This window comes from Ooceraea biroi, chromosome 3 (assembly GCF_003672135.1).
Source record: "Ooceraea biroi isolate clonal line C1 chromosome 3, Obir_v5.4, whole genome shotgun sequence".
In the NCBI taxonomy this organism is placed as follows: Eukaryota; Metazoa; Arthropoda; class Insecta; order Hymenoptera; family Formicidae; genus Ooceraea; species Ooceraea biroi.
Genome location: NC_039508.1, coordinates 8,682,956 through 8,695,645, shown reverse-complemented (window position 1 = coordinate 8,695,645; position 12,690 = coordinate 8,682,956). Strand labels below are relative to the sequence as shown.

At 34.1% G+C, this 12,690-nt stretch overlaps 1 long non-coding RNA gene across 1 annotated transcript; it reads left to right on the top strand.

The window, feature by feature from the left end:
- Positions 1-862: 862 nt before the first annotated feature.
- On the top strand, positions 863-10,385 carry LOC105283357. The gene is made up of 3 exons (XR_003406328.1): positions 863-1,346; positions 1,579-1,696; positions 10,072-10,385. It is a non-coding gene; the product is annotated as an uncharacterized LOC105283357 (long non-coding RNA).
- The last annotated feature ends 2,305 nt before the right edge of the window (positions 10,386-12,690 follow it).

The window sequence follows — 12,690 nt, the reverse complement described above, 5'->3', positions numbered from 1 at the left end:
TGAAGAGCACTGATATTATCGATTGTTTTGAATATACTAAGGGTAATTTTATCTCTTTTAAAGTATCATAAGTTATTATTATTATTTTATTTTATTATTATTTTATGTTTAAGCTACACAGATAAATTTCTGATAATAAACAGTGATCACAAATATTATAATATATACAGTTACCCTTGGTACAGTCGAACAATCGATAATTGTCGATAATAAAAGCGGTCATGCGAATCCCCATAAGGTTGCTGGTCTTTAAGAATATCTCGTCAACGACATAGCTGAATAGAAAAGTCTTGTACCATTTTGCGATTTTCGCAATAATAACCGAGTTATTGACGATTGATATTAACGTATGAGAGCGCGGCTCATGCAGCGAAGTCGTCGGTAGGAGGGCACAGTAAGGCGTGATGGAAGTGGTGCCAGAAAGCGTGCGACGATTCGCGAGACTATTCCTACCGCATGCCACAAAGCACGCTTTCTGGCATCACTGCCTCCATCGCGCCTCACTGTGCGCTCTTACCGACAACCTCGCTGCACAAGCCGCGCTCTCATACATTAATATCAATCGTTAATAACTCGGTCATTATTGTGAAAATCGCAAAATGATATAGGACTTTTTGACTCAGCTAAGGCCAAACTATACGCCATTAACCGGCAGTAACACAGCTATGAGACACCCTGTATAAATTACTTATCTCTCTACTATACACACATATAATTGAATTCAGAATTAAAAACTCTTTAAAAGTTGTTTACAAAAATAAAGATGTTGTAGAAATTAGAAGACACGAGTCAGAATATTTTTAAAAATGTAAGATTATGTCAGATTATATATCATTATAAAATTTCTTTATTTCCCTTATAAATATACTTGATACATATCTTTTATACAGTAATTTTTAAAGGATAAAATTGATAATTTAACTCTTCTCCAATATAACATTAACCTTGGCAAGTTGTTAAATTCATTATCAAGACTCAAACAACTTCTAAGAAGTTTTAATAATCGTTCATTTTTAACCCATTAACACAATCTTCGAGCTTGTTGGGCGTTAATGGGTTAATAATCATTTATTTTCATTAAAAAGTTTATTAAAAAGTTAGTAACAAAAGAAATTTTATAACTAAGATGTAGTTTCCCTACACTGTATATATTTATATAAATATGTGATACATGCTACATATGAATATTTTTACATGCATTTGCATTTAGAAATGGGATGTGGAATATGATGCGGCGCAATGTGATTGATTAGTTTTTTGATGTGTGGAAAGATCCGAATAGGATTCTAAGTGGTATAAGAAGCGCGAAGCACGACATGAACTGTTTTGTCTTCTGATTTTTCGTTGTAAGTGCTATCGCTCAATTGTATTATTCTGAGCTGCATAGAGCATCTATATTCAGTTATATCGAATAAATATACTATTTTTATATTAAATCCTACATACATGTATGTCAAGATCATTGTCATTGGAGAAGAGTTTTCTTATCGATATTTTTACCTTTTAAAGTTCTGTAAAAAAATAAAGAAATTCAATATAATACATTGTATAATACATATTCTTCTATCATGCCGCCAGGTGAAATCTTTATTGGAACAACTTCAGCATATTTGTAATGAACTAAAAGACGAAAATGAAATTGCTATTATAAAAAAGTGTGGCAATAACGCAAAATGTTATACAATTATACTTCTATGTAAGATTGTATGTTGAAATGTATTATAACACAGTAGATTATATAAATTATCACAATAAACAAATATTAGATTATATTAATATAATAGTTTAAAGAATGCAATTTCGATTTGTTTGATTTTGATATATGCAGTTAAAATCATGACTTTTAGTAAGCTAGAACAGATATCTCGGAAAAAATATAAGATAGCCGGAAAAAATACAATAATGAAGCAAATAATGAGTCAAATGAGTACGTTGAGTAAAAAACACATTCAGCTATTGATTCATTTCGCACGCAAGAGTGAATGTTTAAAGGCTGATGCACTATCAGTAAAAAAGTCAACAAATTCAGAAACTACAGAGATACAATAATAAAGCAAATAATGAGTCAAATAAGTGTCAAATAATTTTATTTATTTTATATACTTAAAAATTTTCAAGATATTTAACGATAAGAATCGCTGCATACATATCAATTCAATACTTTAATGGTTCAAATCAGTTTAATCATAACTTTTTTCCCAATTTTTCTATAACTTTTCATTAATTTTTAATACAAAAAATATCAGATAATTATCAGTAATATATGCGCGCAAATGATTGATAATTTTTTGTAACTGTGGAAACTCGTCATTATATTGCAATTAAAACTTTCGGCAAGAATCATCAAGGAGCTCGCATATCTAAAAGCACTGTATATCAAATTCGGACTGAAGATTTTGGCAAATAGTCTGTGCACGCTTTCTACCGCAAATATAATACTAACGAATGATCAAATAGACACCAAAGTGTATCACTGCGAAAACATATTAAGAGTGGCCGATATTGATTTGGAATTCATGAATAGCATCATAAATAGTGATGAAACTTCACATTTTGAATATGCTTTTCATAATACGACAGAATACGGATTCACATAAAAAATCATAATCTATAAAATTGAACCTTTACAAAAGAAAATAATCTTCAAAAGATCAAGTTAGATTTGAATAAATTAGCTTGTTTCTTATAGGAAATGGGCAAATCTTCTTTCTCACCAATATGTTTACTGCTTTATGTATCTATTGTCAAAAAATTATAATTTTTATAATCGTTTTACTAATAAGCAACTTTTTAATACGCAATGAACAATAACCAAAATCTTTCGAAAGTTACTCATAGTTATGATTTTAATAACATATTATATATGTATGTGTATATACATAGTATATATATAGGGTGTCTGATATCTGAGTGACCAAACGAAAAGTGATGGTAGAGTACGTTAAACTGAGAAGAAAAGTCCTCTACCATTTTGCAAAATTCACAATAGTTATTAAGTAATAAGCAAAACTGTCGCGAGCGCGAGTCTAACGTGAATTCAGTGCGGCAGAGAGAGCGGCAAAGTTCGTGTCAGCTGACAACGTCAGTGTCAACTCGTAGATCAATAAAAAGATCTGCCAGTCTGTTTATGAAATCTGACGGTTTTGGTTTCTAAGATATCGTAAATATTTTTTACAGTGATTTAACGTTGGTCCTCGGTAACCGAGCGCGATATAAAAGGACCGTCTTTTGAGAAATCGTCTCAGTCTCGCATAAATTCACGAAATACACGATTGCCGGTTCGAATTATTATTCTGTGTGCTCCGCATAAGTCTCGTTTATCAAATTATTGTTCGGATTAATTCGTTATTTGTTCAGTGTTTAATTGTAACTTTATTGTTAAAATACAGTCCATTTCGAGTTATTTAAACGCTTGTGTTTCCTTGTGTGCATGCGCGAGTGCCCGCGAGTGACATCAAGCTATTCTCCATCAAAAACTGTCTCGGTGAATGAGCGAACGAGAAACGAGCGGCACGCACCATATGACATCGCATCGAAAAAGTATTGTCACTTCGTTTTTCGGTGATAGGAAAATGATGCGCTATCATTTCCATATCACCTTGCAGTAGATAGCTTGGTGCGTTTTTTTATAGGGATTTCCCCGATAGGCCTAATCCACTCTCATTACTCAATGCAAGAACTGAAAGATGCACACCTAGATGAAGTAGTAATTTGTTTTGCACGAAGAGTATAATACATACCACAAAAGGAATGCATTTCCGTATTACACATACTAGTACCGAGGTTTTTTCATCGAAGACTCACAGTTCTTTTCCTTTTAAATGCGATGACGCACTTATGCACCTTTGTGTCAATATTTTAAATAAAATGTACGCACGTTGCACAATTTTTGATACGTTTTGTAGGATATCATTCATATCCGCGAAATCACTACGTATAAATCCGAGCTGCGTGCATACGCAGTTTTCTTCGCTAGCCGATGAACTATCACATTTGTGTACTTTTGAGCAGTAAATATTATTGTCGCTGTCAAACTCGGAAACACAAGAACTTTACGCAACTGCATACGTACATGTTTATACTTTTTCGACGCGGTGTCATATGTCGCGTGCCGCTCGTCGCTCGGTGCGTCCGGTCTACCGCTTGTCGTTCGCTCATTCGCCGAGACATTTTTGTTTATTACTTAATAACTATTGCGAATTTTGCAAAATGGTAGAGGACTTTTCTTCTCAGTTTGACCTACTCTAGTTTGATCTACCATCACTTTTCGTTTGGTCACTCAGATATCAGACACCCTGTATATACAGGGTGGTCCACTTAAATCGATCATCTTAGATATTTCACTTGTTTTTGATGATACGAAAAAATGTCTAAGGAAAAAGTTGCACCGTTCGAAGGGGCTATCATGATGACAGAACAACAATGTTTTCAAGGCTATTTTTTTCGGAGATTCAAAGGTCAAGATAATTTTTTTAAATGGAACTACATATTTTTGTTTGCGTAGTTTTATAGCCAACATTGAGAGGAGTTCAGCGACCTATGACAACATGACCTTTAAATGATCTTGAACGTGGGAAACAGAAAAATCAAACTTTATGCTCTTCAACACAAAAATTTATTTAAGGAGGTGTTCGAAATGATGTCCTCCGACTTCAATACATTTTCTAATACGATGCACAAATAATACTCTTACCCTTTCTATCATTTCTGAATTTATACTAGCACATGCATTCAAAATGCGCTCTCTCATGTTCTCTTGTGTAGTTAATACATCATTGTAAACAGTGTTCTTTAACATTCCCCACAAAAAAGTCTAAAGGATTCAAATCAGGAGAACGTGCTGGCCAACTGATATGTCCTCCTCTTCCTATCCAGTGTTCCGGAAACATTTCGTGTAAAACTGTACGTGCAACACGTGCGTTATGAGCCGGACAACCACCATGCTGATACCACATTTGTAAACGAGTTTCTAACGGCACCTCTTCCAATAAGTTTGGTAATTGTTGGGACAAAAAATCAGCATATTTTTGACCATTTAATGTACCATCAATAAAGAAAGGGCCAATGATTCGATTGTGTAAAACACCACACCATACATTAAGACTCCATGGACGTTGACGTTCTACTTGTCGAAGCCACCTTGGATTTTCAACGGACCAATAGTGCATATTTCTTCTATTTACTTGTCCATGGTTAGTGAAAGTTGATTCATCGGTAAACAATATTCTGTTGAAGAAGAATTCATTGACCTCCAACTGTTGTAGTGCCTATTGACAAAATTCTATTCGATTAATAAAATCATTTCCATGAAGTTCTTGATGCAATGCAATGTGATATGGATGAAATGAGTGGCGTTTAACAATGCGTAAAACACTTGTCTTGGAAATACCAGTATTTCTTTGTATTTTTCGAGAACTGATATGTGGATTATTTGACACTACAGCCAAAACAGTAACTTCTGCTGGTTCATTAGTTTCCAAACGAGGTCGCATTTTCTTACGTGAACAAACACTTCCAGTTTCAAAATGTTTTAATAAGACGGTCAAAAGCAGCGCGAGACGGTAAACGCTTTTCAGGGTATCTTTGGCCGTACATTCTCTGCGCCTCTGTAGAACTTCTTCCGCTTTCACCGTAAATAAGAAGCATTTCTATTCTTTCCTCTTTCGTATAATCAGTCATATTTAAACTCTGATATCGAGAAGCTCAGGAAATGAACTGAACTGCAAAAGCATTTCACGATCATAAATATTTACATACACATACACACACGCACACAATACATGTATGGAATTATTTCAATCTTACATTCCATTGAATTCCAGAACATGAGAGTGTTTACCGATGAATCAATGTTCACTAACCATGGACAAGTAAATAGAAGAAATATGAACTATTGGACCGTCGAAAATCTAAGGTGGCTTCGATAAGTAGAACGTCCATGGAGCCTTAGAAAATGTATTGAAGTCGGAGGACATCATTTCGAACACCTCCTTAAATAAATTTTTGTGTTGAAGAGCATAAAGTTTGATTTTTCTGTTTCCCACGTTCAAGATCATTTAAAGGTCATGTTGTCATAGGTCGCTGAACTCCTCTCGATGTTGGCTATAAAATTGCGCAAACAAAAATATGTAGTTCCATTTAAAAAAATTATCTTGACCTTTGAATCTCCGAAAAAATAGCCTTGAAAAAATTGTTGTTCTGTCATCATGATAGCCCCTTCGAACGGTGCAACTTTTTCCTTAGACATTTATTCGTATCATCAAAAACAAGTGAAATATCTAAGATGATCGATTTAAGTGGACCACCCTGTATAATATACAGGGTGTCCCAGACTTACCGAATCACCGCTTTAGGGTAGAATCCTGAGGTCATTCTGAAACGAAAGTTCCTCTTGCAAAATGTCGAGGGTGGCGTAGTTTCAGCGCTATAAAAGGTTGAAGATATCTTATCCATGTATAGAATTTTCCCGCGTTCAGGGACGGTGGATCGAAGTGGCCCTGTGCATCGCGTACACTTCAATTCGATCGAACTATTTCATGGATCAGAGTCAAATCCGAAGACCTCGCCGGCCAGTTCACACGCTTCTCCGCGATCGATCCATTTATCCGTGTATATCTCGTTAAACGCACTTCCGCGTGCACCGAGATTTTCGCGCGTTATCGTTCAATTTTCTGCGACATCGGCAGTACGATCGACGAGAAAAGACGGACCGACCGGTCAGGAGTCTACCCTGAAGCGATAATTCGGTAGGTCTGGGACACCCTGTATATATACACTAGCGTGCAAAAGTCTTTGGTCAAAGGAAATAATTGTTAATGAAAGACAAAATATAATGAAACAATAGTAAATTCAACCACGGTGTAAGAAGGTAAGGTGGTGTAACGAAGTAACTTTCCGCGTAAGAATCGTGTGATGTTAGCAGAGTGCTTCATACAGCGACCGCACATAGCGCTGACAGTTCGAAGCTCACACCAATATAAAGCATTGCAATGGAATATGTAATAAGCACAAGCATGTGTGAATTGGTGTAACGACTTGGAACTGCTAGTGCCTCTAGCGGAAAATTATGAAGTACCTCACTAAAATCACAGCCAAGGAAGGCACGTTACATCACCTTACTTTCTTACACCATGTTTCAACCACTGGTCACTAAGAGGTCTGATTGTGTTTTCAAATAATATAAGAAAGTAGATGTATTAAATTAGAATTATAGCTTTGAAAACTTGTTGATAAATATAAAAGTGACTTTGGGAAATAATTAAAATCAATATTTAAATACATTGTGCAATATAAATTGGAGATATTAAGTTTGACCAAAAACTTTTGCACGCTAGTGTACAATCAACGGCATAAATGCCGTCGCTACTTGCGAGTAAGGAGCGCGATGGGCAGATGGCGGTGGCGGCTAAAGGACAAGTAGTAGTAGGAATCTCTCCAGTCTGTAAGTAACGCAGATAATATTACGATGCACAATGTATTTGTAATAATACGAAATAATACTTTGTATTTCATAGACTATGCGCTTTCATTAATATTATATGTTTACACACGTATAGTATATTTTTAAATTAGAGCAATATTATATTTTTTAAAGAACTGATAACGTTTGAAGTTTTTATTACTCTCTTTATATATATATATATATATATATATATATATATATACCTTGCAATATTTCTTTAATTTTTCATTGTATCTTCATTGTTATTTTGATAAAAAAAAAACAGTAGTTTAGATAGCACTAAAATTCTGTATGTATACTTCTTACTATTAATAATAAATTTAAATTATATCCTAGTATCAACTAAACGCTAACGTAGAGAGAACAAGCTTCGAAATATATTTAAATTAGAACAATATTTTTTAAATAACTGATGAGCGTTTGAAGTTTAATTATTTTCTTTAAATATATGTATCTTACAATATTTCTTTACTTTCTCATTTTATCTTCTTTTTTATTTTGATAAAATAACAAAAATATTATGTAGTATTTATATATTGTATATATTATATATAAAAATATTATATTTTAATTGCAATGTTTCTGTAATATTAGCAATATTTCAGAAACATTGTAAAAAATAATGCTATAAATTACGCTATATAATTTGCTGTATTAACTTATATAAAACTTATATATACAGATTCTCAGAAAGACGGTTATTTATTGTTTGAAAAGAAATAAAAAGATTAATATTTTTGTTATTTTATCAAAATAAAAAAGAAGATAAAATGAGAAAGTAAAGAAATATTGTAAGATACATATATTTAAAGAAAATAATTAAACTTCAAACGCTCATCAGTTATTTAAAAAATATTGTTATATATATATATATATATATATATATATATATAAAGAGAGTAATAAAAACTTCAAACGTTATCAGTTCTTTAAAAAATATAATATTGCTCTAATTTAAAAATATACTATACGTGTGTAAACATATAATATTAATGAAAGCGCATAGTCTATGAAATACAAAGTATTATTTCGTATTATTACAAATACATTGTGCATCGTAATATTATCTGCGTTACTTACAGACTGGAGAGATTCCTACTACTACTTGTCCTTTAGCCGCCACCGCCATCTGCCCATCGCGCTCCTTACTCGCAAGTAGCGACGGCATTTATGCCGTTGATTGTACATGTATGTGTAAAGTAAAAAGTATAATCATATCCTGTGAGACTAGTATATTAACATACGAGGTCTGTCTCAAAAGTAATGAGAATGATTTATTTTTAAGTTGTTTATTGATTTTATTTACAATTTAATGTCATCCCCTTCAAAGTATGCCCCTTGTGAATGTACGCACCGTCCCCAACGATGTTGCCATTCTTGATAACAGTTCTGGAAGTCTTGTTCCGTTAGGTTGTTCAAAACCTGCGTCGCGGCTTTCTGAACGTTCTCTAATGTGCCATAGTGATGACCCTTTAACTGTTGTTTAATTTTTGGAAATAAAAAATTACAAAGAGCCATATCCGTAGGGCGCGTATGGAAGTACAGGAATGTTTTTCTTGGCTAAAAACTCTCTAATGGATAGCGAGATGTGACATGGAGCATTGTCATGGTGCAAAATCTAAGAGTCGGCGATTTCAGGTCAAACACGCAAAACCCTTTTCCTTAAGTGCTCAAGGACCTCTTGATAAAAGGTTTGATTCATGTCTGGCCCTACAGTACAAATTCTTTATGAACAATTCCACGGCAGTCCAAAAAGACAATAAGCATGGACTTGATTTTCGATTTGCTCATGCGAGCTTTTTTCGGTCGAGGTGATGATGACGTGTGCCACTCTGCGCTCTGCCTTTTTTCAGGATCGTATTCGAATATCCATGATTCATCTCCTGTTATTACTCTGTGCATGAAGTTTGGTTCAGTTTTTAAGCGATCCAACATTTCTTGGCTAATGAACAAGCGATTTTCTTTTTGTTCATTGGATAAATTCTTGGGCACCATTTTTGCACAAATTTTTCTCATGCATAACACGTTAGTTAAAATGCGATGGACGGAATCCTTACTCATTTCTACCTTATATGCAATCATCCTGACTGTTAACCGTCTGTCTTTGGCTAATACTGAGCGCACCTTGGACATGTTTTCATCAAATTTCGAAGTCGATGGCCGACCAGAGCGGTGTTTATCCTCAACATCTTCTTTGCCATTTTTGAAAGCTTTGTGCCACTTGAAAACTTGTGCTGAGGACAAAGTATCATTCCTATATGCTCTTCATAACATTTCAAGTCTCTGAAGCAGTTTTCTCGAGTTTAATGCAAAATTTGACGTACTGTTGATCGCTATTTACCTGCATTTTTCGTGTGACGCGCTATCTAAACACAAGTTCAAAAACCTGTATACAGCAACAGCAACACTGCACCGATCGGAGCGACCTATTACAGCTGCTTACCTAATATGTTGCAACTTCTTAGTCTCCACCACAATGATGTGCTGTTGCCACATAAAGAGTAAAAAATTCATTCTCATTACTTCTGTTGTGAGACAAACCTTGTATATGTATATTAATAGCATTACAAAACAGCAATTTATATAACCTCTTTTTTCAATGTTCTCAGTGTTTGCCGTATGCTGTATATTTACTATTATTTTGATGCCAATTTGGTCACGAATTGTTGATAATATTTTGCTCACCGAATTGCAATCACATCGTGTGATAGACATCTTTAACACTGAATATTTTGTTGATGAAGAAAAATATTATTATTTAATTTTGTTACATTTTTATGCAAGCATTTCTATAGGTGGAATTGCACTCGTAGCAACAGGAACGATGCTTATTGCATATTTTAAACATATCTGCGGAATGTTTAGTGTTGCCAGGTAAAAAACTGTATACAATAAGTTAAACATATAAGGATAAGTAAAGCTTTATTTGTTGTTATTTAGAATAGCTTAGGGAAGAGTTCACGTTGTGAAGAGAATTGATTTTTTGCAGCAATACTTAATTACTACACGCTAATATAAAAATTGCATATTTGACATGAAAATTATTAATTTTTGCTAATACATTGTAGAACAATTTATATTTATATTACTAAAATATAAAAAACATTGTTCTTGAATAAATTTGTTTTTAGAAACATAAAGCATTTGATATTAAAACATAATAGTTTTTGTTATTATAGGAAAACATTCAAATGTAATCGAAAAATAAATTACTTTGAACAAGAGTTTTATTTAACCAATGTATGTCTAGGATATTTTCCAAAATGTAAATATAGTATTATGGTAGCTAAAAGAACCTAAAATAAAGGATTGAAAAACATTAAATATTACAACATTATTAGAAAAACAAGAAAATATAGATATACAGGGTGTTTAAAAAAAAGGTCCGATATTTTATCCACGTGTAGTACTCATGAAAAAAAGCAAAAAAGTCTTAGGCAACATAGGTCCGCAAATCAACTGTTTCAGAACTAGAGTCGATTTTGTATCTTTTTGGATTTTTATTTTTGTTTTATTTTTGTATTTTTGTTTTAATATTTATTGATGATTAGAGAACGTTATCGGAGCAGACGAAAACGCGATCGTTGCGCGCAGATCTCCTCTCTAGAGACCCCTCCCCCACTACGCCGCGATACAAGCGCGTTAATGCTATTATACACGCTACCACTACGCCACGCTATCCCCACTTCGCTCGCCTATGCGCAGACGGATAACATTCTCTCGCTGGACAGAGTATAGGAACGTCTTATGCAGTCCAGTGTGTGCAAGAGTTATTTATCAGTTGTATCTAATCGTGTCATTGATTTCGATTCCACGCACTTTACGTCGTAAATGAACGGCCGCGCCATCGTGTTTTTCATGAAAAAATCAAATAAAATTTAAGTCATTACTTTTTGTTTCCCTTTATTTCCTATAAGTGTCATTAATCTCGCTACAGTGCTGTATCAGTTTCCTACTGTTTTCGCTTAAAAGTATTTACAAATAAAAGAAAATACCGCTCTATACCAATGCAGAAATGGCAGATATGCATTTCATATACGGCCGTGCCAATGGTAACGCTTATGAAGCACGGCGTCTGTATGCTGAAGCATTTCCGAATCGTGCACTTCCATCTGATAAGTTATTTTCCAAATTGCATTTACGTTTAGTCGAAAATGGTTCATTTAGTGTAAGCAAACATGATGCCGAACGGCCCAGGTCAGTGTCTACTCCTGAAGCAGAACTTGAAGTTTTAAGAAGAGTAGAAGACAATTCGAATATCAGCACCAGAATAATAGCTACGGAACTAAATATGAATGCTTCCTTAGTCTGGAGGATTTTACGTGAAAAGCAGCTGTATCCTTTCCATATTCAGCGGGTGCAAGCTCTTATAGCCCCCGATTATGATTCCAGACTAGCGTTCTGCAGATTCGTACTAAGAAAAGTTGAAGAAAATCCAGACTTTGCTGCTAATATTTTATTTACAGATGAAGCTAATTTTACAAACAACGGGATCATTAATTTCCACAACAATCATGTTTGGGCTGATGAAAACCCTCATGCCGTTGTCGAGTCCAGACATCAGCATCGATTTTTTTGAACGTTTGGGTGGGTATTTTGAGGGACCGTTTAATTGGACCAGTGTTTTTTCCAAATCGTTCAACTGGTGCAGTTTATCTTGACTTCTTAAATAACACTCTACCTCCACTATTGAAAGATGTCCCCCTAAATAATAGAGTTAACCTTTGGTATATGCACGATGGGGCTCCTCCGCATTTCGCAGTTATCGTTAGAAATTTCCTAAATGAAACTTACAATAATAACTGGATAGGACGAGGGGGTCCAGTGCCATGGCCACCCAGATCCCCTGATTTTAACCCATGGATTTTTGCATTTGGGGATATTTAAAATCGCTAGTGTATTCATGACCTATTAAGGGGTTACATACCTCCATAGCGGCGAAAAATTGATGTTTGGGGAATTTTTTCAGGGGGTATATCTGAAATAATAAAGTAAAATATGAATTGCATATGATTTACTGGTCCTTTAAGTGTAAAAAAATAAGTAATAATAAATTTTTGAATATTAATAAAATAAAGTTTTGTGGCATTAATTGGACCGCTGCTAAAAACATATCCCCTCAGAGTCGGCATGATATCTTCTTGTAACATTGATGGATCTGACAAATACAAGAAATTTCTTGTAAAGTAATGTTGTAGTTATAGTCTGTCGAGCCAGATTTTTTAATT